General features: G+C 37.6%; 1 non-coding gene across 1 annotated transcript; it reads right to left on the bottom strand.

Moving 5' to 3' along the window:
- Nucleotides 1-1,881: 1,881 nt before the first annotated feature.
- TRNAT-GGU (transfer RNA threonine (anticodon GGU)) lies at nt 1,882-1,954 on the bottom strand. The gene has a single exon. It is a non-coding gene; the product is annotated as a tRNA-Thr (tRNA).
- Between the last annotated feature and the right edge of the window lie 7,342 nt (nt 1,955-9,296).

The raw sequence follows: 9,296 nt of genomic DNA, 5'->3' as shown, positions 1-9,296 counted from the left end.
AATTAAGTTTAAAAAAACTTAGATTTGCATATACTTTAAATAAAACTAAAAATACTTTAAATAAACTAAATTAGTACTTTAAATAAACTAAATTAATACTTGTGATATAAAACTCAAATGCAAATCTAGTGGGGGAGTTGGGGGCACCAATCTTTGGTTAAGTTTTGGCATATTTATTTTACATCTAATCCTTGTCATGTTGTTGCCAGTAACTGTAAATAACAGCAGTCATTTTAGAATAATTCTTTGGGTTCATATTCTTTGTGACATAATTAGCTTTTTTATAAATGTTTTAAAATAAGTCATTAAAAAGAGTTTTTTCAGAAATTACTAATTATAAAAATATTAAATTGTAAAAATTGATTAAATGTAAAATAAAAAGGTCTAATTAATAAAGATTTGTATTAATCAGACATTTTAGTTAGTAAGAATTTTTGGGTTAAAAAGTACATATATATATTTTCATCTGATTTTGGAAGAGCTCTTTTCCAATCAATAAATTTTAACAGTTGAAACTAATCTCAAAATTGTCTTCCGTAAGTATGAGCGGATGAAATATTCACAGATGAGGCCTCATTCACTAGGGATGGCGTGTTTAATCACCACAAATTAGCATTTGTAGGCTCAAGAAAGCCCAACGGTGTGGGGCAGCACATGGCACAGCAACGCTTCAAAGTAAATGTGTAGGCAGGTTTGGTCGGCGACTGCTTAGTCGGGCCATACCTTTTACCATCCAGGTTGAATGTCGTGGATTATCTTTCTGGAGCAAGTTCTTCCCGGCTTGCTTTGACGATGTTCCACCAAATGTGAGGTGCAACATGTGGTTCCAACACGACAGAGGCTGCTGCTCATTTTGATCTAGATGTTCATAGCCATCTCATCAGATCATTCCCCCATCGATGGATTGGGCATGGTCGACTAGTTCTCTGGTCCCACGCTCACCGTATTTATCGATCCTTGATTTCTTTTAGTGGAAAGCTGTCAAAAGTGTTGTGTATCGTGATCCTGTTATATCTGAAATGGATCTCGTGCCAAAACTCACCTGCTACAATCAAAGAAACTCACGGTGTGTTTGAACATGTTCGGCAATCAATGGTCGTCGCTGTCAGGCATGTTTGACGTCTGATGGTACTAACTTCAAGCATCTGTTGTAACATTCAAGCTGTTGAAACACTATTTGTATTCATGTCCAATAAATGTTTAAAATTAATCACTCTCTTGTTTCCTTTCTCGTCTTCTACCTCTGCTGTCACTTACCCCTGACATTTCCGGGTATAGGTTCCTATGCAATTCTCAATAATTATGATGTGCCCTACCTCCCCTAGAAGTTTGTAGTAACATTTACGGTATACCCCGTATATACAAAGTCTGTCTGAAAAGTACAGGATTGAGTCAAAAAAGGATATTTATTTAAAATTTATGGCAAATATCTTATTTATCTCCTTTGATGTATTCCCTATTGGCCCTCACACATCGACCAATTCTTATTTTCCACTGGTTGAAGGTGTGTTGCAATTCATTTTATGATAATTGTTTTAATAGCTAACATATTTTCTTCTTAATAGCCCCCAATGATTCAAAATGGGTTCCTTTTATCTCAGATTTTAATTTGGGAAAAGTGTAAAGTCATAATGTGCTAAATCAGGAGAGTACAGACTCTATACTCAACCTTTTTCGTCCGCTGGCCAGATTCTCGGAAGCGTTATTTCAAGTGAGCCGTAACATTATCACAGGCCAAGATAACAATGCGAAATAACCACACCCATTTGTTTTATCATGAAAATGTATTTTAATACGTATTTGTTAGAGAAGAGTATGTTTCTGACAGCCTGTAGAGTCATTAGGATTATTTGGAGGCAGACGAGATGAAAAATATGCAACCGCCTTCGCCGGGAATCGAACCACGGACCTCTGGAATACCGGCCCAGCGTGCTGACCACTACACCACGAAGGCACGCTTGGGAAGTGGGATAAATACCTTATAAGCTTAGCTTTTGAAATATGGCCGAACGTATTGTTAATTAAAATTTTCTTAGTTTTTGTTAAAAAAATTTTCATTTTATTTCAATTTACTAAATTACGACAAGTAATACAATTAAAATAAAAAAAAAAGAAACGTAAATTACATAATTAATGTATTTATTACACAAAGACTAATAAGAACGTTGAAATTATGTACACTTTTTAACAATCTTTTCTATATCAGGCTTACAATTATTGCAAGCTACTCATAAGACATCATCCAAATGATAATCAGTGAGCCGGTTTCTATATACATTTTTTGCATACTTCATTTTAGAGTATGACGATTCACAAAGATTAGTTGATGCGAAAAATGAGCACATTTTTGTACAGTTCTGTGTTGTCCAGGCACAGTTTTCCAAAAATCGGCGTAATCCATTTCCGCTCTCTTTTCTTTAAATAAAGCTTCCAAATGTGTGTTGTTCTTGAACTCTATAAATTCGTCAAACAGCTGTACATAACTACATCCCAATATGCCTGCCAGTTCTGATATGACTGTTGGATATAAGTGCCAAGGATTTTCGAGAAGTAACAACATGCTTTTAATATTCCTTAAATCACTGAATCTACATTTAAATTCTTCCGATAATGCCATTAAGTACTTTGAAATCTTCATACAGTTAGCTGAAGAAATATTAATGCTTTCCTTTTTAGCTTTAGTCATTGTTGAAAAATTTTGCAGTATTTAGTTATGAATCTTTTCTTTATACACATTAAGCTTCTCTTCGAATGCAAATATTTTATTTGCCATCTGTGAAATTATTTTATTGTCACCTTGTAAATTCCAAATTGAGCGAGTTAAGTTTATCTGTAATGTCACACAGAAATGCTAAAATACACCACCATCCATCATCTTGCAATTCACTGCACATTTTACTGTTTTGCTGTAAATACAGCATAATTTCTTGCCGCAAAGAAAAAAAAAACCTTTCCAACACCTTGCCTCTGCTAAGGCAACGAACTGAAGTATGTAAAAGAACATCGCTGTATATTGACTGCCCACTTCCTCCAAAAGGCTTTTGAATTTTCTGTGGATCAGTTCTCCTGCTCGGATGTAATTCACTGTACTTACGACAGTTTACATCACAGAGTCTATTTCAGGACATTTAATGCGCGCAGCCAAGTTTTCTGGTGAATAATGCAATGAAATGTTATTAGATTTGTTAAACCATATTTCTTTTTTAACAGAGAAATAAACCTATTTTCCGAGCCTGTCATTGAAGGACAGCCATCAATGTACACAGAAACTAATTTTCTTATATCTATATTGTTCTGTTCAAAGAAATCGCAAATAATATCAATATAGTCTCTGCCTCTGGTTGGCCCTTCATTGGAAGAAATTTTAAAAATCTTCTTTAACTGAGTTGTCTTCAGTACAATATCTTAACAAAAACTGACCATTGTGATGTTGCTGAAATGTCAGTGCTGGAATCAAGAGCCACGCTAAAGAACTTGCAGTTTTTTTTTTTTTTTTTTTTTTTTTTTTTAATGCGATCGCGAATATAGTGTACTATGTCTTCAATACGTCTAACGCAGGTTGAATCTGAGAGCTGGAGTTTTTTAATTTCTCCAATTACTTGATTTTTGTTGTTGAATTTATCAAATAGTACACTGGAAGCAGTTGAAAAACACTCCTTTACTATTTCTGCATCAGTAAATGGTTTCATATTCTTAACAAGTATATAACAAATTTCATATGATGTCTTTGTTACCGCTCCGTCTTGTGACATCACCGCCGACATAACGTTTTGTTATTGCACCAAAGAACCTTTCAAAGCTGCCAGTTTCTCCCGTCTTACGGTGGATCCTCGAGGAAACGTTTCACTAAACGATCCGTGTTTTGTTGTAAAATGGCGATCAATATTATATTCCTTTAATATAACACTTTTACGGCAGATTAAACAAGTTACTGACCCATGTTTATTTTGCACTACAAACTAGCAATTTCCCACTGATCTTGAAACAGTCTTCTTTCATCGGATATTTTTCATTTTTTCGAAGCCACTCCTGACATGGTGAATAACTACACTGGTTATCATAAATTAAGGAAAAATCACAAAAATCACGATTACTGAAAAAGTTACATGTAGAATTTAATGAAACTTACCCACAATATACAACACATAGTAAGGTATCAAAAAGAAATTACCAGACAAATATGGTAGTATAGAAATTAGCACATGTATAAAATGAACAAATCAAAGGTGTCAGTTTGCTATAGGAAAAGTACCTTCAATATGGAATATGATTGCCTCTAGAAGCAATGCAGCACATACAGCGATATGTGATGCTTTCAATTATGCATTTCAGTTATCAGTTACATGGGAAGCGAGAGCCATTGCTCTTGCAAAGCAGTTGCAAGCGCAACAAGGGTCTGAGGGGGCGGATTGAGAGCAGCTAGACGTCTCCCTAAAGTATCTCAAACGTGCTCGATAGGATTCAAGTCCGGGGATTGAGCTGGCCACTCCATGCGCATAATTGTTTCCTGTTGAAGATAATCATCTACGATGCGAGCCCTGTGTGGTCTTGCGTTGTCGTCCTGTAACAGGAAAGCATCACCTATTGCCCCGGCTTATGGCCGCACATAAACATCAAAGATGTCATCTCTATAAATCTGAGCATTCACGGCTTCCCTTGGAAAGACATGGAGGTCTGTGCACCCACCCAAAGAGATGCCACCCCAAACACAGACACTGCCCCTTCCGTATGCATCTCTTTCATGGATGTTTGACAGATGATAACAGGTTCTAGGTTCTCTTCATATCAAATAACGCCTACTATCGGTTTCCAGACTAAACCTGGACTCATCCGTAAGGAGAACCGCCCTCCATTGATCAGGCGTCCAGTGGACATGTTGTCGTACCCACTGAAAACGGTCCCTCCTATGGCGTGACGTGAGCGGCACACAAATGGTTGGTCGCCTCACATACAGACCACCTTCGTGAAGCCTTCTACGCACAGTTGACATTGACACGAACCTTCCGGTGGCTGCAGCAAGGGAGGATCTAAGAAGAGTGGGAGTAGCGGCTCTATTCCTGCGTGCACATAATGTCAAATATCGGTCATCGGCGCTCGTTGTAGCAGTTGGCCGTCCTTGGCTGAACCTCCTAGATGCCGAATCTGTGGTTTGAAATTGCCTCCAAAGTCTATGAACCACAGAAGGACTCACATTTAGCTATCTGGCCACTTCTGTTTGACTTTGTCCTGCCTCTAGTCTCCCAATGGCTCTCCATCGCAGTTCTGCGGGCAAATGATGCCTGGAGTTCATTGTTACGAATTGGCTATCTCAGATTTCTGATGTCACTCTCACAGTGAAATATGTGGGCTTGGCTCAAACATGGACTTTTATGCTCCTCGCAGATGACTTATTCTGAAAGCAGTGCCACTAATTTGCATATCGCAGTTTTACTCAGCTACTCTTACTTAGCAACATATTCAAATTTTACACGGTTTCGCTTATTTTTGAGGGAATTATCGCTCTTTTTGTGATTTTTCCTTAATTTATGATAACCAGTGTATTTTCTCAGTCTTCACGCTCACTACAGACACAGAAATACAGCACCGCACGACACAAGCAAAACAAACGTATTGACTTATCTGCGACCTCAGTCAGGGGGGCGGAGCGGCGCACTAATGCGGCCGCGGCAACATAAACAGTGGAAGCTAGTTCATTTTGCGTGTGTAATAAATAGAAAAACGGTATTTGGTAGAATACTTGAGTTCTTCCCCTTGGAATTGCACAGTCAACAGTGGAAAATTTAACGAAACCGGTAGTGTTATTGTTTTTGCTGCAATTGCATATATGTTTGATTTGCAATTTAAACAGTTTACTAACAGGTAACAGTGGCATCTTAATTGCGTTCGCTTTATGATTTACTGCCGTGCAGAATTTAAAAGTGAGCTTTTGGCGCAGCCTGTTGCGAGGTCTAGTGATTTGCAACGGTAGTAAGAGTGGGGACACTCGTGCTCGCTCACCAGGTCGCAAACGGTATAATTGTTGACGTGTCGCTTTTGATATAATTGTTTGTTTTAGTTCTCATTGTTAAAAATCGGAAGAAATCTGTAGTCTTCGTGGCTATCACGTCTAGTATTAAAATGCTTCCAACCACAGCAACCCGACTAAATTCATTCTAGGCATACCTTCCCACGCCACGCAATTACTGAGACGGACTGCACAATAAATGACATGCGTTGTGCAGAACGTGCTGCTTAAATTCAGGGCATTAATTTTGTCGTTATCCCTGTCCGCATCTCGCCCATTTTTATCAGCCAATCATTCTGTTATGTTATTATTTTAGAAGAAAAGCAATTTTTTAAGTATATTTTCATGTAAAATAAAGAAAAAAAATGTTTTAAGGGCTAATTTTAACATATATAAGAGCTCAAGTAATAATCTAAAAGGATACCAAAAATTACGATGCTAGAAGCGAAACTTTTGTTTTTCTGATTTTTGTTATAAAATTAGGCTTAGCGATGCAAAACCTCCGTCCTGTACGGTGGTTGCCTTCGATTCTCTTCCGTCCCGCACGAGCGTCTTAAACAAAGGTGCGCCGTCGCGAAAAGGTTAAATGCAAATATAATTTATTAATAAGATCCATTTTCTGTTATTACCTAAAATCATGAAGATAAAATCATTTCCACAGTCCACAGTATTTCTGAAATAAAATTAAATTTATAGTAAATGTTATGAGCAATTTCACTGAATTAAAACGAGACTAAAAACTCAAACAGTTTATGCAAATTTTTATCGAATATAATTTACAATACAAATAATTAAGCAAAGAACGGATGAACTAAACTATAGTTAGCTTTTCAAATAATGCAAAATATTGTAATTATCTACATTCTATAATGATTTAAAAAAATACTTTTAAACGCGAGCTCCACGTAGGTCTTTTTCAGTACATCATCCGGGAAGGATCATGATGACCTTTCCCGATGTCCCTAGTGTTTGCAGGACTTCAAGAGAGAAACACTCCTTCCTGGTAAAAATTTAAAAAAAAATTACAATATTATTTACAAACACTTCAAAAATAGGATCTGTTTCCATCAGTCACTAACTGATTGACCTGTACGCTGTGTTACTTTCAAATGAAAATTTACGATGAAATATTTCTTCCAAACGCACCCCTTTTCTGATCTTTATATATACACTCAAGAGCCAAAACATTATGACCAGCCCTACATTTTGCGATGAACGCGCCTGGATGACGTGGAAGGCACGTGATCAGGTGGAAGTGGTATTTAACTGCTGCTGGAGAGTCTAAAGAATCATTCTTTTACTTACTTCTGTGTGTGATGGGAAAGGCTGCGGATCTAAGCGACTTCTATCAAAGGCAGATTGTAATGGCTCGAAGGCTCGGAACAAGTATTTCGGAAACTGCACGACTCGTGGGTTGTTCGCGATCTACAGTTGTTAGTACGTATGAAAACTGGATGAATGACGGTGAAACCAGCAGTACACGACATGGTGTTTGACGGCCACACGCTATCAAAGAAAAAGGTCGTCGGAGACTGTCTCGCATGGTGAAGCAAAACCGGAGCCAGACAGTGGCACAGCTGACAGCCGAATACAATGCAGGGCCAAGTAGAAAAGTATCGGAGCACACTTCTCAGCGGACACTGTTGGATATGGGGCTACGCAGCAAACGTCCCACTCGTGTGCCTTTGCTGACCAAGGTCATCGCCAACTGCGCCTGCGATGGTCCCGGGAACATCGCGACTGATCCATGGATCAGTGGGAGAGATTTGCCTGGTCAGATAAATCACGGTTTGTCATTCATAAAGCCGATGGCCGTGTCAGGATACGCCGTCTTTCAGGCGAACAGTTGCTCCCTCAATGCACAGTAGGTCATACTGTTCCAACTCAAATTCCCTAAAGGGATAAATTAAAGTTTGCTTTTCCCACGGCGAGGGGAAAATATTGTTAGAACACGCAGGAACGAGGATGTGCTAACATGTATAGATCCGGCACTGTGCCGCGTATGATATTTCATATTTGTTTCAATTATGTTGTTATTGTTTTCAATAAATAATCAAAAGACAACTACTGTGAATTAAATGACTCAACACTTCAGAACGAAGTTATCACAAATTTGTTGGTAACCCGGATGTGATTGGAATTACTGCGAATCTTTTGATGGAATGTGAACCTTTCTTTGTTTTGGAAGCTTCTGATTCGCGACCATGGAATTGAGGTAGGTCCCTTTAGATTCAGTTCTTGAAGTGTTATGATTTTGTATGTGATAGGAAGTTTTGAATTTATAGTGGTGATTTTATTATTTCGTTGTTGTAAATTGATTTGAAATTTAGTTTTGAAAACAGAAGTAGTTTATGCAACCATGGTGAAACGAGTTGAAAGGTTAAGGCAGAAACGCAACTGCATTAGGCAGCTTTTTTGTAATCTTTTGGCAAAAACTGAAGACGCAATAAATAAACCTTTAAGTGAAATTTACAGTAAAGAACAAAACCTTGATTATCAAAGAAACCAGTTGATTGAAAAGATAAAGAATCTTAAGGGTTTAGATAGTGAAATAGAAACGATAATTGGTATAGATGAGCGAGATGAAATAGAAACGAAATTGCTGAGAGTGAAGAATATCAGGAACGCGATATTCAATGGAAAACGAAACTAGATAGGCATATAGAAAATGCTTTTAACGAGGCTTCGCAAAATGAAATTCGGGTTAATGAAAATGTTAGGTTGGAACAAGGCGTAGTAAGAAACGAAAGTAGTGTAGTTAAGCTTTCGAAATTAAGTATTGAGAAATTTTATGGTGATTGTAGCTCTTGGTTGGATTTCTGGAATTCCTACGAAGTAGCTATCCATAATAACAATTCCTTAAGTAAGGTTGAGAAGTTTTCGTATCTGAAAACATTTTTGGGAGGTACTGCCTTATCAGCAGTTTCGGGATTTTCGTTAACAAACGAAAGTTATGATTCCTCAATTAAGTTGTTAAAAGAAAGATTCGGAAGGCTAGATTTGATTATAAGCTCGCACATGTATAAACTGTTACTGATTGATTCCGTTAAGACATGCGCGAACGTTCCAGCATTGCGAAGAATGCATGATACGATTGAGATTCAAATTCGATCATTAAAGTCTTTAGGTATTGCAGCAGGAACTTATAGTAGTTTACTTTGCCCGGTAATACTACAGAAAATTCCAGAAGAGCTAAATTTGTATTACAATAGACAACGCGAATCGCATGAATCATTTGATATAGAGCACTTAGTTGAGTTTTTGAGAAAAGAGGTAGAAATAAGAGAATCGT

This window comes from Stegodyphus dumicola, chromosome 12, assembly GCF_044657685.1.
Source record: "Stegodyphus dumicola isolate Sdum_Otavi_A_Nest chromosome 12, ASM4465768v1".
NCBI lineage: Eukaryota > Metazoa > Arthropoda > Arachnida > Araneae > Eresidae > Stegodyphus > Stegodyphus dumicola.
The sequence above is the reverse complement of the archived record's forward strand: the minus strand, read 5'-3'. Positions and strand labels throughout refer to the sequence as shown.